An 18040-nucleotide genomic window follows, 5' to 3' on the forward strand; every position below is an offset into this window, starting at 1 on the left:
AACAGAATGAAAGTGGGAGTTAGTGGAAGTAGAAAGATCCTTCTTACCACCAGGCTGACCTATCCAACAAAACATCCCATGGGATGCAGCACTTATGATTTCAATTGGAATTCAATGCCTCCATCTTGTTTTCCTCCCCTCAATCAAGGATATAGATGCAAAGCCAAAAAAAAAAAAAAAGGAAAATGCCTTCCCTTTTCTGATATTTGAAAAGACACAAAGGCATTTTAAGCCTCTAACTGGGAGTCAGTTTGCAAAGGCCTAGCCTTCTGAGGCATGTGTTCACATTGCTACCCTCCAAGGCACAGACTAGCTCCAAAATGTTCTGTTAAAAATAATATTTACTTTATCATAAACACAGAATTGCATAAGGAAACAAAGATGGATGTGAGGTTTAGAGAAAAAGTATTAGGATTCAAGTTCAAGTGTACGCAAAGGAAAACGGGTAGCCGCATCCAAAATGGAGGCTGAGCCTCAGGGAAAATAGCTTTGTATGGAATTGGGCAAGATTTTGAACACATCTGAAATGAAATCTCTAACACACACTGATTATTATTTGATTGACTGCAGCTACTTTTATACCACCCAGGTCAAAATGATGGTTTACACATGGGGCATTCTTTCAGGGGAGAAGTGGCACAGTAGCTTGTATTGGTACTAAGCTACCAAAACTAGCCTACAAAACACTAAATCAGTATTTCTCAACCTTGGCAACTTAAGATGTATGGACTTCAACTCCCAGAATTCCCCGGTCCCAGAATTCCCAAGTCTATACATCTTAAAGTTGCCAAGGTTGAAAAATATTGATCTAGATGATCACTAGATGCAGAAAAGAGTGAGCGTTTTATGTACCCCCTTGCTGCTATCTAGTTGCCCATGTCAGTATGCACCAAGGCTATGTGCTTTGCTTGCCTAGATCCTACTCCTGCCTGTCACTTCGCTCTCACCCATCACCCACATGTGTTCCTTTATATGACATGTATCAGCCCTGAAGCATACAATGACCTTTTATTTTTATAATACTGGAGGCCTGGCTGGTCTCCTAGGCAGCTTCCACCCCTGTCTTGACTGTATTTACCTCCATGTTTTCAAATGCCACAACTGCCTATATGCTTGGCTCCCTTTGTCAAATCTTCACTGATCACTTTATTGTCCCATCCCTAGTTCAAATGAGCAGTTAGTGCTGTCACAGCTGACAAAACCAATGTTAAGGTCACTTTCTCACTGGTGACTTACAGCATCTTCATATCCTCAGCCAGCCATCAGTGAAGTGACATAACTATGGTATAACTCATCATAGTTATTTTGGCATAATGATGGTTGGATGCTTCTAGAAGGTGCAAGGTGTTGCTGGTAGAGAAATGACTACCCTAGAGATGAGGAGCTTTATTTAGCAATCTTTGGTGTGCAGGAGGCTATAGCAAAAGACCCATCCCTCGGCTGGTACCTCAAATGTTATAAGTTCAAAAATAATAGCTTTGTCTGTTGCCAACTTTCTGGTTCTTTTAATGTCAAAGACCTTTTTTGTTTGTATAGGTGTTATGGGACTTCTGGCTTTACTGAGATGGTCTGCTGTCCTATCATGATTAACATGGTTATTCTTACTGCTTTGTGAAATGTTGCTGACTTAGTGTTTATATTATACATTTATTTTAATATATTTTAGCAATTTTAAACTGATGCTGTATTGATACTGTGTGCTTAATATATATGTATACTGCCCAGAGGGTTCTAACTGATAAGTAATAATAAATGGTTTAAAATGTAACTGAATAAAAGTCTTACAATTGTCATACTATTCCATACATTTCCTTTAAATAAAAATGTACAAGAGTTGTGAAAATCTTGGTGCAAAATTTATAAAATGGTCAAAGAAGGGTAAGGATGAGCAGGGCATGAAGATTTCATCCTGAAAAGTGATTAGTGCACAAGATCAGCTAGAGTATGGCTATATCCAGGAGAATGACTCAAAGGTATTTTCATTGATTTTGGGCTGTATAACACAAACGTGCTTGTCAGGGATGTTATTTCCATGGCAAAGCAGTCTGGGAAATGTAAGAATGTGAGGCAGAGAAAAAGTGCTGTCTAATGGTCTGATGCAATGTCCAGCAATGTCTGATGCAATGTCCTGCACAAGACAGTCACAAGACAATGCCAGAGCAGGCTGATGCAAGGTGACATTTGATTGGCTAGCAGCCGCATAAATCTGGAAGCAAAGCATAGGCATTCTCTCTCTCATTTGTGAAAAGTCTTCCTGTTACTCTGCCGGTTTGTTTGACAATTTAACTGCTGTATTTGGATTTACACTGGACTATGTTTATTGGATTATGGACATTGGTTTCTCTATGGAATTTGTATCCTTTATATACCAACAACTTCTAGAGTGCTGTGCGTAAGTGCTATTGTTCTTTGCACAATTTTCTGTAAATAAACGTGTAAATAGTGCACCACAAGAACTGATATTTTTTAACCCCAGGGACACAATGCTTAGTGGAATTCTCTCCCCAACAGTGCTGATCACAGCTTTTGGTGAACTACGAAGATGTGAGAGTAGTACAGCCTTCAGAAAAGAGTGGCTGGACATTCTGCTTGTGGGTTGGACACCAAATCTCTTGATGGCTTTGGACTGGTTACTTAATAATGTCATCATATTTATGCAATCTGCCTAACACAAACCTACTGTCACTGTATTCATCACAGTGGCCCTACTTCAAGGGGTTAGTGATCTGCCTTCACTAGAGCACCTTGAAATTGAAATATAGTTGGCCACATGTAAACTCTCCACCCAATCCTGTTTTTAATGAAGAGTAAACCCAGGGCCACAAGTAGGGTCTGTGTCACCTGGGGCAGACATGGATTCTGCGCCCATTTTGGCGCCCTCCCCAGTGCTCACTTTGGCGCCCCACCAGCACTGCGCCCAGGGCACATGCCCCGGTTGCCCCCCCCCCCCCAGTTGCGGCCCTGATTAAACCTTCATAAGTTTACCAAGTTTTATTTTCAAGAGAGACATTTGTTTATTATACATGCATTTATTACTAGGATTTCTATATCAACCAGCTGAAACGACTCCTGACAGCATACAAGAAGGTAATATACATAACATGCAAGTTATAAAAACCATACAATAAAAATAAACATGCCTCCCTACCCCATCAAAAAGACATCCCATATCAGTCATTTCTCAAACATACATTCAGAAATAATGGTTTTAATTGCGCTATGAAAGACCAATATGGAGAGTGCCAGGCTCATCCTCCAGAGACGTGTTTTCTATAGCATGTGGGCTATTACGGAGGTTGCCTCTGTGTCTCTGACCCCTTGATGGAGGTGGGGATAGGACACTTCCTGTATGTGTGCATGGGCACAGCAGTATTTACCTGCAGGAGATGATCTCTTCGATACCCTGGAGCCAAGCCAGATGGGGTTATAGATCAAAACAAGCATCTAGGATTAGATTGTTGGAGTTATATGCTAATATTCTGTATGAGTCTTATTCCTTTAACATTTTGAGCATCTTTCCTGATTCATAAGCCATGTGCTTTTTAATGTGTGACATCTCATTTCCTTTCTTCTTTCTCTTACATGCCAGCCACCTGCCCCCATCCTCAAATGCAAATGGAAATTAAAGTTTTTGTCCTTTCTCACCTCAAAATCTCTGGAAATTTGGTCAACAACCTAATAATAGCCAGTATTTAATGAGACTTCACTTTCCCTTTGAGAAATCAGTTGACCAAGGACACCTTTGGATTCTACTCTTTCATAAGTTATTTGAACAGCCCTTTAGGTAATACAGGTTTATTTATGCTGCTTATTGCTGTCACTAAGTGAGGAGGCTCTAAACAGACACACATGCATAGAGAGACACCCATTCTAAATGCAATTAATATTACTAATTCAAAATGATCACAAAGGAAAAACACCTTTTGAGTGAGATTTGGTCTCTGACACTTGCCTTTAACAGCCCTGAGTGAGAGTTTCTCTCATGTGCAGCTTGCACTGTTATATAATTGTTAGCAAAGTAAATTATTTAGCTGGTCAGAAGAAGGGGAAAAATAGTGCACTTCTTTTCCATCTTGAGTGGACAACTTAGTGACAAGCATTCAGGCATATGAAATCTGAGGCAAAGGGAGTCAAAGCAGGCATGAAAGTTTCATTAGAGCTGAACAGGAAAAGCCATCCTTGCTGACATGATTTCCAAGTGAACCTGAAGCTGCCCATGACCAGTGAGGGCATCTTCAAACTTCTGCAGGCCAGGCAAGTCTAGGGAAGCAGTCTTGGAGAAAGTGATTAGGCAGGCAGCTGTGTGTGTTGCAGGCAAGCATATCTGGGGGTGGGGAGCCTAAATTCTTCAAAGAGAAACATTTCATGTACTTTGCCACAGAGGACCAATGTGTGTCTCCAGCTACTTTCTTTACTGCCATATTCTGGGGCTCTCACTTCAAAGCTGCTTGGGTCACATGATTGGCCTCTAATTGTCCTAGAGGACAATAAACCAACATAAGGTAGAGGCTGAGGTGCAAATTTGGAAGTCCCAAGTTTGGATCTGGCTTCTGTCATGCAGGTTCAGGGTGACCTTAGGCAAGCCTTTCTCACTTTTAAGCTGAGTTCCTCATTGGTAAGATTGACAGATCCTATAGGAGGAGTAAGAAATTTCACATTCTCCTGGAAGATTATGGCTATTAGGTGCAATGGGAAACAGGTCGCTACATCCCTCAGACCTGCAGTGCAGGATATGCCAAGAAAGTTTTAGAAAATCTGTTACCAGATCTTTGATGCCTTTATGTGCTTAAACTCAGAGGGTGTCACTCCTCCCTTCCATCCTCCTACATTCATCATTCCCTTCAGCCAATCCATTAACGAGGAGGGGGTCATGCCTTATCCTCTTGGTAACACTCCAGATTCCCATTATTCAAAAACATAATGTAAGCACTCACATGTCCCACAGATAATAATAGATTCTAGTGATCTTGGAGTTCTTCTAGTCCACCCGCCTGCCCAGTCAGGGATTTGCACACCATCCCAGACAAATGGCTTTCCAACCTTTGTTTGAAAACCTCCAGTGGTGGAGTACCCATGACTTCAGGAGGCAGGCTGTTCCACCACTTAATAGTTCTCATGTTCAGGGAATTCCTCCTGATTATGAGTTTGGATCTCCCTCTGTAAACTTCCAGTCATTGGTTCTTGTCCAGGGCATTACAGAGAATAAATACATCTTCCCCAAACCATAAAACCATCTTCCCTGTGACAGCTCTTCAAGCATTGGAAGACTGCTATCATGTCTCCCCTTAGCCTTCTCTTCTTTAGGCTAAATATACACAGTTCTTTTAATTTTCCTTGTAGGACTTAGCCTCCAAGACCCTCACCATCTTTGTTGCTTTTCTCTGCACTCTTTCTAGTTCCCCAGCATATTTCTTGTATTGTGATGACCAAATACCAAATGGACACAGTATTTCATTTGAAATTTGACCAGTGCAACACAGAGTGGGACTATCACTTACTGTGATCTTGACATTATACCTCTATTGATGCAGCCCACGATTGCACTAGCTGTTCTGGCACTGCAGCACATTGATGACTCATGCTTAATCTGTGGTTCTATCAGGACACCCAGATCCTTCTTGCACATACTTGTCATGTTCACTGTTTCAATGTACACTATACATCGTAACGTTTCACATGCCATGGCACTGACGCGCGTTTCTGTTTGGGAGGGAGCTGCTGTGAAACCTTGTACCAAGCTCTGTATCTGTGTTCCTTACAATGGAATGTGTTTGGGTTATGTGCTCTGTACAAGGACTTTTCCCGCAGACCATCAGAAACCGTTAGGAGCACCTGGGATTGTGAGCTTGGGAAGATTCCATGGGGGAAGGGATCTCATTTGCACTGAGGGTTTTTAGTTTGCATTTGGCGCGCTTTTATCATTCTCAGCTTTCTTTGTGATCCTGCATACTATTCTTGAATAAATCAGATATCTTTGCATTCCTGCTCATGAGTCTGAGAGTGTTTTAGAATAGGCATTCATTACAATACTACTGCTAAACCAAGTACCATCTATCTTGTACCTGTGCATCTGGTTTTTCCTACCTGAGTTCAGAATCTTACACTTCTCACCTTGAACAACATTTTGTTGGATAGAGTCCAATGTTCAAGTCTTTTAAGATTCTTTTCAACCTTGAGCCTGTCTTCTGAGATATTAGCAGTCCATCCCCTAGCTTTGTGTCATCTGCAAATCTGATGAGCATCCCTTATATCCTCTTGTCTAAGTCATTGAGAAACATGTGGAAGAGCACTGGACCTAGGACAGAAACCTGAAGTACCCCCAGTACTCTCCCCACCCCAACATCCTCTGCTGAATTAACAACTACCTATTCCAATATTGGCCACAGTGATTTGGAGTTCTTGGAGTCAGATTTTCAACACATCTGGAAGGAACTAGATTGGGCAAACTGTTTGATTTGAAGATAGCTGGAAATAACATGGCATCTCTTTGCACATGCTCCATCCCTGGGCTATAGACTTTGCCAAACCACCCCAAGTAAACTGTACCTTCACACAATATCGCAGATAACTAAATCCAGGGCTACAGGGGCAGCGTGACTTTTAAATACCAGCAGCAGTTCCTGCTGGAGAATATTTAATCATGAACTTAAAGTTTGTCAAAGAATGTCTCTGACCTCTAAAGCTTTTTATCGATTACCTCTGAGTCCATTGTGTTTCAATGCACTTTCTCAGGCAAAGAGACAGAAAAATCAGGCATAAGCAAAAAAAAGAAGAAGTCACATCCCAGCAAGTGATAAGCAATAGCTCTGTTCCCGATTTAATAAGAGCTATTGCTGGCTTCACAAGACAACAGGCATGAAATATTGCATTATGCCATATGCTACGTAGGGGGAAAATCCGCTGGAATTACACAGCTCCAGGGGGAAGCAGGATAGTGGCAGCTATTTTGCGTTAATAAATGGTGCCTTGATAGACAAAACAGTAATTGGTCCCCATTGTTGCAGAGTCTTCTGATTCTTACTTTCATGCACATTTAGTATTTTCTTACCCTGAAATTGATGTGAGGGGCTTCAACCATGGATATTAATTAGCTTTTCTTGTTAGGGGTTACAGGGAAATCTTGGCTTTGAAAACTCACTTTAGAAAGAGGGTCAAAGTATGGATCAGAAACAGGGCAAAGGTTAAATGCCCATGTGAAGAACCATAAATTGGCTCAACATACAGTAGGACCAACTTGGTATATTTTGCTGTTTTTCTACACATATTTTGAATAGTGTCAGGAAAAAAAAACTTGTTTGGGTTCCCCCCTTCTTTATTTATTAATTGAAATTAATATCATTTGCTTTCTGTGTAATACTTTTTATTTTCAATCTACATTTTTACAATTGGCATCAAGTAATGTTATCACACCGGACATAGTATGGGGACAATAGCCTGTTTAACTACGGCATGTTGACTGGTTGGGATTGTCATTGTGATTAATTGGCAAAACAAAAAGTAGGAGCAGTAAGGGTAATTACTGATGTCAAAAAAGCTCTGAATGGCACTGAACACACATTAATGGCATTACTATTTGCAGAATCTGTGTGGCTTTTTAAAAGAAAATCTTATATCCAAAGAAAACAGCTACATTTAATTTGAAGTTCAAAATGATTAACTATTTCAATATGTGTCTTCATCCCACCATTCCAAGAGTTTGGTGTACATCTAAAAGCCAGAAAAATGGAATGGAAGAAGTATGGTAACTGTTGGAAATTGGCTTGACATTAAGCAAAAGAAGTGGTTTGGTAGAAGAGTTATGTTGAGATTCACAGCATGGTATGGACAATAGAACAATGGCTGCCCTCACAGCAAGGCAGCAGATCATCATGGAGGGAATCTATCCATGTGGTCACTGATCCTAACTTGATGGCACAAAATCAATCAATCAATCAATCAATCAATCAGCTGAAGCTATGCATTACACCAGTTGTGCTTTAAGTCTTGAAAGGAGATCCTAGAGCCCCTTCCAAAATTTTCTTTAGGTTGTGAAGAGACTGCCCAATTCACTTGGACGTCACATCTTGGCCTCCTGGGATCGACTCATCGACTTCATCTCAGCCTGACAGAAGTGCATTCTGACTCATTCTTGGTTTAGGAGTATCAATAGAGAAAATAGAAACCTGCTAGTTCTTTTCTTTTCTGCATTACTGAGGACAGATTCACACAGCAATACTATATACACAGTTAAAAATAAAAAGGAACTAATCAATGAATGATTTGTGAAAGGGATAAATGAACAAGGGAGGAAGGCTATGTAAAAACTAGTACCATTATAAAATAATTGTTTTTAATCAAAATAGAAGATTGTTAGGGAGGAGGGAAGGGATGAGAAAGGAATAGAAAGCTGGATAAATTAAGTAGCAGAAGAAGGATTAAGCAACAATGGATTAAGTGAAAATGGGAATGAGGATGATGAAAAAGAAATCAGATGATCATAATTGGTTCACAAATTCAAATCTAGAAAACAGTGAAAGGTAATTTATACTAAAGCAAATCAGTCTCTCTCCCTTCCTCTCCCTCTCTCTTTCTGTCTCTCTACACCTCTGATCTTGCCACCTGTTCAAAAGGTTGCAAAGGATGGCAGATGATGACTTGAATACAAAGATCACCCTCATTTGAGGACAGACCTACTGGTCACACACAATATAAAGGCCAAATGTGGCTCTCAGCTCCAAAAAGCTTGAACACAACTCCTTCAGAGAGTAGAACTTCATAACAAAAACCCTTAGAGTGTATTGTATTAGATAATTTGTTGACATTGGATCAGGATTGAGAGGGAACATTTTGCTTCACAGCAGTTTTGGATATCCTGTTGCAAGCAGCCCAGGACTGGCAAACTCTTCATGGAGTCAATCAAGTTGAAAAGACCTAGGTTTAGAACTGCCAATGAATTTCAGCTAAAAGAAACTGTTGAGCCATATTTAGAGGGAGAAACATCTGGAGAATGTTGAGGAAAGAAAAAAGAGTGTTGATTAAATTAATCAAAGGAGGGTATACTTATCTGAGACTTGACATTCTTGTTAGAAGGAATAAAAGTAAACATGTCATGATTGGAAGTAGCACAGTTCAGGCTTTAAAGTTAACATTGCTTTTTCTCCTCTTCAGTATTGTTAAATTATTCTCATAATTTTATATTTGGAAGTCATCATTTGGACTTCTGGTATACAGTTAAGCAACCACAAGTCAAATCTGTGCTAAATATGAGAATCTACTGCCTTTCCATTTATCTGATTTGTGATTCATTCCTACTGCCTTATCTACTTTTAATTAAATACCATAAAATACTCTTGGTCAGCAGTTTGACTTTACATTTCTTCATAGTGTTGTTAATTCAAGTTGATTGTTGCTACCTTGCATGGAATTAAATTTTCAAGAATTTGCATGGCGCAAATTCAGTATTCAAGGAGAGAGAGAGAGAGAGAGATCTGTCATATGCTGTGTTCCAGAAATCGAAACTGAAGATAATGAGAGGCAGAATGGTAAAGAGATCCTTGGCATACAATCCATAATAATATTTTTAAAAACTACCACCTATACTCCAAGGATGTTAAGCACCGTCTTTGAAGTTTTTGCTGGCTGGGAATTCTGAGAGTTGGAATTACAAGATAGCTGGCTGAATGAGGCTGATGTAGAGAGCCATCTCAGACATAAAGACTTGTATATGGTGTGGATCACAGGGGCCAATGTGTACAGAGACCACATGACCATAAAATCAAAGCTATGCTTATCATATTCAAAGCCTAGCCCTACTATAGGCCATAGCTAAGTGACTGAATGTATTAATATCTCCTAGTGTAGCTGGGAAATTTCCTCTGTGAATGTAGGGATAGCTATAGAATCAAGGACTACAAAGCACTGCCATCCATATATTGCAGGTATGCCATTCGCAGCACCTCTCATCATTCAGCAGTATTGGAGGGCCACATGTCTGTCACTATTCCTATAGTGAGGAAATTGGACTAATGGTTTGCCTTGGATAAGCCTATTTCCTATGTTCTGTTCTATGGACCACAGCACTGTGGCTCAGCAGCAAGATATTACCTCTGCTAATGGTGGGATGCCAACTGCTTTATGGGTACAGGTACAGTGCTTCACAGCCCCAAAGTCAGAACTCAGCCCCAAAGTAAAACTGAAGTAGTACTCTGACCAGAGATTCAGCTTCAACCTCATTGCCAGACTTGGCTGAAATACGAAAATATATGAGTAGAAACCAAAGAAACAAGGAAACTTCAAAGACAACGGCAGCTCAGAGCAGGATACAGAGGTCCTTGGCATCCCTGCTAAGGCAAAAAGAGACCTATATTTGTTTCAGGACTCTGCCTTGCTTCAACACAAAACCAGGGCTACTATAAAGCAAATATAGTAGGGATATCTTTAGGGATATCAGATCTGGGTTGAGAAAGTCTCAATAACCACAAGTTGGCAGCAAATAGATACAGAAAATCCTAACTCTTTGCTGCCATCTAATGATCATCTTGGTTTTGGCAGCTCAGAATTGGTAGCCCTAATATACTGGAAGGCAGCATCAATATGTTAGTAGGAAAAATGGTAAGCTGTGCAGCCTGCCAGATGCCTCCTTGATTTAATCTGCTGCCTTCCTACAGTAAGAAACACTGTCCCATTGCAAGTGTTGAAGGAAGATCTGATTGCCAATTCAGCAGCCTTTTATTTCTGGAATGAGAATGAATGCTTCCATTTTGTTCTTTGCTTTGGGCAGCAAACTATCTTAGGGCTAGTCTTGCACCACCACTTTCTTTAATTTGTTATATTCCCACTACCCCACCTGACCATATATGTTATGCTTTAACCAAAGCATCACAGTGTTGTAAATGGAACAGAAGAAAAGAAGGGGGGAAAAAAACTAGAGCCAGCTGGATTTTCCTGTCTGGTATATATTTGTGTTCCTGCTGAAAATACTTGTATCATCTCTTTTCTTGATTTATGGTCTCCAGGAGTTTGTTAACAGCATAACTCAGATCCTTCTACATTACCTAAGGCTCTGGGTATAAGAACTTTCCTAGTCTGGGGTGGTTCAGCATGGATTCAGAAATCACCACTTCATTAAAATTGTTCCTCAGCTGGATATTCCTCATGCTGGTCTGATATATTACTCCTTGGGTTTATGTTTTTTCTCCTTTCACTCTTTTAAGAGTGGATTCATTTCCTCTCACCCACCTGCCGTGATAATTTATTCTCTTTAATGAGGGGAGGCATAGAAGGCTGAAACTATTAGAATGTGAGTTGTGGCTTTTTAACAAGAATTTCAGCCTAGGGATCCCACAGATACTCAACAGGTTCAGTTTCTGAAATGGATAGTTTAGGTCACAAAAAGAAGAATATCTGGGGCAAGCAACAGAGTCCACATAGCGAGACAAAGAGAAAACTAAAAATAGAGGGACAGGTTTTGCATTGCCTTTCTTAAAACAATGTCAGGTGAGTCAATATGATTAGCTCTGCTGCTTTGCAGAGATCATCCTGAACATTTCAATGAGAGGCTACTCTGAAAATGTATTTTGAGTGATGGCACCTTGACTGTGGAACTTTTGCCCTGGAACTGTTCCCCAGACATCACCCATCTCTTTTGTTTATTAGGCTTACACAATTTACATGAAAGAAACATCTAGTACACACACAGCAAAGTTACAATTAAAAACAATCAACACATCAACAGGAAAAACAAATCAGAAATTGCAGCTGATGTGCAGGACTTGCAACACCCTCTCACACACAAATTGCAGTGTGAACTGCTTCTGTTCATTTCCAGCTAGCATGCCCTTCTTCTGTATGTTTCAATCCACCCCATTTCCATTTTTCTGCCAAAGAGATGGCTAGTATTTCTTAGCCAATGGAACTGGAATTTCCTAAGCTTGTTAATACCTCCCTTTTTTGTGTGGGCAGTGCACTTTTAGCTACATAAAGGTCAGCATTCAGAAAAAAATGGTACTTGGTGTATCATAGGGTGGAGACTGGGAATAGCAACTTGCTTTAACAGGTTGTAGGTTAGTAAATAAGATGGTTTTGTGGATGAGAAGCCAAAAGAAATGATGAAAGTAGACTTCCTGGGAAGAGCACCCCAAATTCTGGATACTACCACTAAGGAGATTCTGTCTCCCATCCCTGATAAACTCAGATCATGGAGGGGCCCAATTATATTAGAATCCTCTTAGTTTATATAGGATAATGCAATCTATCCCATTACTCAAAATACCCTTTTAGGGTACCCTCTCATTGAAACGTTGAGGGTGATCTCTGTAAAACCATCCCAGTCCTAGAAACCAAAAATGAATTGGCCCCCAATTCTACTCTTGAGTGGGGATGATAGTTGTTAAAATTTGTATTAATTCTTGTGGGAGCATTTCACTGTTGTTGTCACTGCTGCTGCTTGTTTTAATCCGAAGGACAGGCAGTTGTTCTGAATGCAGGGATCATTCAGATGTTTTATCCCTACATTGGTGCTGGAACTGGCACAGCCCCACCATACTTATTGTGGCATGGATTCATCTAATTTTCTAGCCTTCAGAAATAACCCAAGACAGCTCTGCTCTATTTATTTTTAAAAGAAGAAAAAAAAGAAAACTTTCTGTGTTAGGGTGAAAGGAATAATGAATTACAGTTTATTTACTTTGTTAAGGGACTCATTGCTTTTGGAGTAAATTCCACACACTGATCCCACCACAAGTATAGAGATAAACACACATGAATAATAGTAATATTCTTGTGTACATTCCAAAAGGCTGGCTGTTAGCTTCCAGTGCTTTGCTGCTGGATGTTCTTATTGTTTTTATATCTCTTACTCGAAAAGAGGAATTCAACAGGGAAAATTTCTTAACGGGATTACAACTTGCCACCATTTGTTTGCAACAACAAAACAAACATTAAACAAAACAAAACAAAATTCCACCCTCTCTGAATGAGTGCCTTGGAGCATGTGCAGAATTATTTCTTCCCTTTATATAAGTTCCTTGAAGCAAGGACAGGATTTTGGTCATGTTTACTATGGAATGGCAACTCTAGCTGATGATAGCCTGATGACATTACTCATCACTAGATGACTCCTGCTGTTGAATCCCCCTGTTCTCCTGGGAGTGGAGTGTTCTGGCACTAAGTCCCAAGGTAGCTGTGAGAGAGAATATCTGGTCTTTTGCTGCATAACTATCTCTCCAGTGGACTGCTGCCCCCCTGGCTTCCCAAACATCAACTGAATCCCAAGACAAGATAACATGAGGGTCATTCTTGGTTGGGCTTTCTCAGATTGGGGAGTGAGGTCATACGAGCAGCCTTCAATGCAATGAAAAGATGTGTAACACAAAACAGGAACATCAGCCATGGTAGCCTCTGTCACCTCTAACAGTAAAGTAATTTTACAGACCTCACCAAGAGGTATTCAAAAGCAATTCTCCATCATACCAAGAATAAGGCAGAAAGATATTTTGCACAGGAACAATGTTTCAGAAACTAATGTGCATTTAAGCTATATGTTTACAGAGGAAGATGGGGTTTTCTGGAGTACTGTCTGTATGTTGTGGGAAGACAGGAATTTTGTTGGATTGTTTTCATTGCAGATCAATAGGAAAGGGAGCTGGATCCACCCCTCTTCGCTCATTCTGGAAATGTCACACCAAAACAATCACGGAATTTGCCCCTTTTTGTTCTGCTGTGAATATCCAGTTCAATGAAACCTCAAAACCTGGATGCTACCCAGCGCAATGGATTCCATCAGCATCTGTTCATCCAAACACACACAAGAATACTCAGTTCTGCCAAGGGCTTTCTGTTCTGCCCAAGTATCAGTTTGCTATTCCAGGCCTGACTTTTTCTTTCCCAAATTGTGTGGCAATTTTCTGATATCGACAAATACTTGCATGGGATTTAAAAGAACAATTACCCAACTCACCTTTCACTTTGTTCAGAGAAGGAAAGTGAGCTCTGCTGTTCAGCAGTAAGAGGTTAATGCACTCTTTCAAAGCTCCGTATGGGTCCTTTCTTTAGCTGGCATTTTTGTTGAACTTTTTCATTTACATTTATTCTCTTTGTGGCACCAGGAAGGTTGTCTTTTTAAATATGCATTATTATCTCAAGTTAAGGAAAAACAGAATTCCCTCATCTGAGGATTTGTCTTGGAACACCTGATGTTGGAGATGCACAATGAATAGCAGATGATGATGATGATGATGATGATGAAGAAGAAGAAGAAAAAAGAACTGCCTTCCATTCAACAAGGTAAGAAGACTTACAAAATTTTTCTTCTCCTGTGCTTTCTTCACAACATAATTCTATAAGGTAAATCACCTCACAGGCAAACATTAGGAAAAAAAAACACATTTTAATAGTCAGAACATTGTGACAACAAATCCAGTTGCTAAGAATAATAGAAATTCACTGATTCAGGATCTGGAAGACTGAACAACCAACTGTTTGCTAAGATGAGTAGATCAGATGGGTTCATTTTGTTTATCTGCCTATTTTTCAGAAGAGATTTCTGATATGGTACTTGTTCATGTTCATTTTTAACAAACAAATGGAAAAACTGGCTGAATGGGGATCTGAACTTGGATATCCTATTATGACAAAATGTCTCTTTTGATGTCCTGCTTGTGAGTTTTCTGGTCACCCTTACAAAGATAATGTTTGGATGATTTAGTAGGGTTCTTCTCATATTGTTATTAAGGAGACAAATGCAGCAGTTGTCTTTTTTTCTGCAGCTACCAGCAGGTGAAGTAGAATGTATGTTTAAGCCTTGAGGTACATATTTCTAGGGCTCTCTCATATTTTATGTGTGTTTCAAGTCCAGCAGACACCATGATGTCAAGAAGCTACAGCCATTGATTTACATCCATGCAATGAACCAACACAGGTGGGACACTATATTTTTATTGCTGACTTTGTTTGAAAAAGCAGGGAAGGGGAGTAGAGGCTATAAACATGAAAGAATTGCTGCAGGGTCATTGCACATTGCCAGAGCAAGAGATGGAAGAAGGATAGATTTGCAAGACGCTAAGAGAAATGGAAGAGGCTCAGCTTTCGACACGGTTTAGGCTCACAATCTGGACTGGGTCCAAGAACAGTTGTTGTGGAAACAGCTGTTGGCAAGGTCCATTGTAGAAACAGATCACATTATCTGAGGAGGCAACTTTGCATGTTGCTCATACATCTGAGAAGAGTGTTCCAGAAGAAGCCTTGCTGAGCCATCCAAATTGTTTAGAAGTCAGTGCTTGGTTTGCTAAATAAGAAACTATAGAATAATAGCAAAGAGGAAAGGTGATGTGTTGGCTGGCCAGGCAAGCATCCAAACATTCCGCAAACATCTGATCTGACTGCATTTATCTGGCACTGTTTTCCAGAACTTCATATTGATGGATGCTTCCAAGGGTCTGTAAGATATGTGCTTCTGAATGGCTGGCCTTTGAGGTAAAAGAATGACTCCCTCAAGGGACTTGGTTCTAACCTGTCCACTACTCCTGCCTGAGAGAGCTGATGCCAGTCAGAGGAGAAGATAAAGAGCTAATGTCAGCCCTATAAGATTGACCAGACTAAGAAATCAACACCATATAGGTCAGGACTACTTTTATTGCAACAGCTACAGTAACAGAATCTTGCAAGTCTGAATGTGCTCCCCCCCTCCACTTTATCTTTGTGTGAACTAGGGAGGGGCCTTTTTGAGATGTTTACTCAAATTAGTTTCTTGGCCTGGGCTCAAGCTACGCTTATCTGATCGTTGCCTTGGTAATAGCTCTTTCTCCCTCCTTCAAGGCCGTTCCCTATGCACTCTACAGCTTAATGGAGCAATGGTCTGTCTCAGTAGAAAGCATATTCCTATGTTCATAAATTACATAAAAGTTGACTCCTTTATATGTCTGCACTACTGCAGTAGTACATATGTTGCATTCTCTTACCATACCAACCGTTACAATGATTATGATGTATTCAAAAGCCTATGTTAACTAGCTTATCATTGCTTTGAGACATCTCCAGCTGCTGGGAACAAAGAGTGCAATAAACGGATCACCCATTGTCTTTGCTTGTGAGCTTCTTGAATGCACCATGTAGGCCACTATGTGCCACCCTCTTTTCCAGTAATACTTTATTAGTTTAATGAAGCATAAGTGTTTATTGTAATCATACCCTCCCCTTGACCCAGTTTATGGTAGGTTTGGACAGTGTGGTCTGACACTATGGACATAACAGTATCATCTTATAACAGAGATGCACAACTTTTTCAGGCCTTTGAGGACAAATCAAATACCACATTCCAAAAAATAGGTAGGACAGGATAAAAAAATAGGTGCTGCCAGGACAGAAATGAAATTTGTTCTCGTTAAATTTAAATTCAGTTAAAAAAGAAGTATTTAAGCATGGTGAATATGCTTATCGCCGACAAATATCTGTGGGACCACCTACTCCAACCAATACTGGCTTGACTGATCAGATCAAGTAGAGAGAAACTGCTACTGATCCCACATTTCCAAGAGGTTTGTGGGGTGGGGGCTGAAGTGAGAAGGTGCTGCTTTTCAATGGCAGCCTGCCTGTTGAGATCAGGGTAGCCCCCTCATTATTGATTTTTTGAAGCTTCTAAAGATGGACTTGTTTGGGAGAGCCTTCTCCTGATTTAACATGTCATCTTTAACTTCTTGGATTGTGGTGGGATAGAAATGTGAAGGATAAATTAATTACTTAATTAATTAGATATGAGATGCCTGCCACTAATTGGGGAAGGACTTTGAGCTGTGGCCAAGGTTTTTTGGGGAAGGATGTGGTCTTGGGGCTGATGCTACTGTGATACATTTCTAATTAGGACAATCTATTCTTGAAGCAAAGGTTTTCACTGTAACTGGGAACTAAAGTATGTGTTGCGGGGGTGGCAGGGGGAAGAATGAATTCCAGTGTTGTGATCACTAGGCCTTCTTAGTTCACCTACAGATAAGGAGAATTGTGCAAAGTGTTTTTGGAAAATCACATTCCTCAATCTGCTATGGTAGGATAAATGTTCACATAAATATTTGAAAAACACCAGGTATCTTCATTTCATATTTTTCTCTACTGTACATAATGCCCTAATTAGTTTTAATTCCATGTTGGCAATTCCCAGCACCACAATTTCACCCACCAGTATAAATTATAAATGTATGATTTCACAAAGTTTACTAAAGTTTCAATGTATTACTAACAATAACAGAAGATTAATGATAGCTAGGAAGTATTTTACATCACAGAGATTATACAGTGTTACAGTTTATAGAAAATGGAGAAATGGAGTAAATAGAAAATATAACTATGCTCACCCTAAAATGGGTGGCTACAATCAACGCCTTGAACATCATAACCAAGAGAAGAAAATCTAAGATTGCAGTACAATTGAAATTTCTCTAGAACTAAAAATGTGCAATTTATATAATTCAGACCTACATTTTCAGGTTGAAAAATTAAAAAGGGCCAGAAAATAAAGCAAAAGAAAACATAGCAACTGGATTAAAATATGTGTGTCTTTGATCAGAACCGGACTCAAAAGTCTGCCTTATCTGAAATCTGGCTACTGTATTAGTCCATCTATCCTATCCTACAAACAGTTGCCTACGAAGTGTAACATTAGCTAGCCAGGGTTTCAAAGAGGACTTTTCCTCAATCCTATATGGAGATGTCAGAGATTCCTTGAGAACTGGATTTCTTTCCCAGTTCTAAACAGGTAAGTATATTCCTGCTCTCTTTTAATCAGAGAACATAATTATACTACTGAAACTGCCAAATTAAATTAAGCAGTCTTATTTGGACATCTCCTCCTCCCTTCCCCAGAGCTGTCTATGAAAACTCAATTATTTTGAAAATATTACTGCATTAAGGCCATATTGGAGGCTGAGAGTCTCCTCCAACTCAAATGTAAAGCCCAACCATCTAAATAGGTAAGAAGAATGGAGCAATGCCCACCTTTAATGCCCCTCAACTTGGAAGGCTTGGATTAGATTTCTATCCCTATTCACTTGAACTTTTATGCAGTTTAGAGCCC

The sequence above is a fragment of the Candoia aspera genome, chromosome 1 (assembly GCF_035149785.1).
Source record: "Candoia aspera isolate rCanAsp1 chromosome 1, rCanAsp1.hap2, whole genome shotgun sequence".
NCBI lineage: Eukaryota > Metazoa > Chordata > Lepidosauria > Squamata > Boidae > Candoia > Candoia aspera.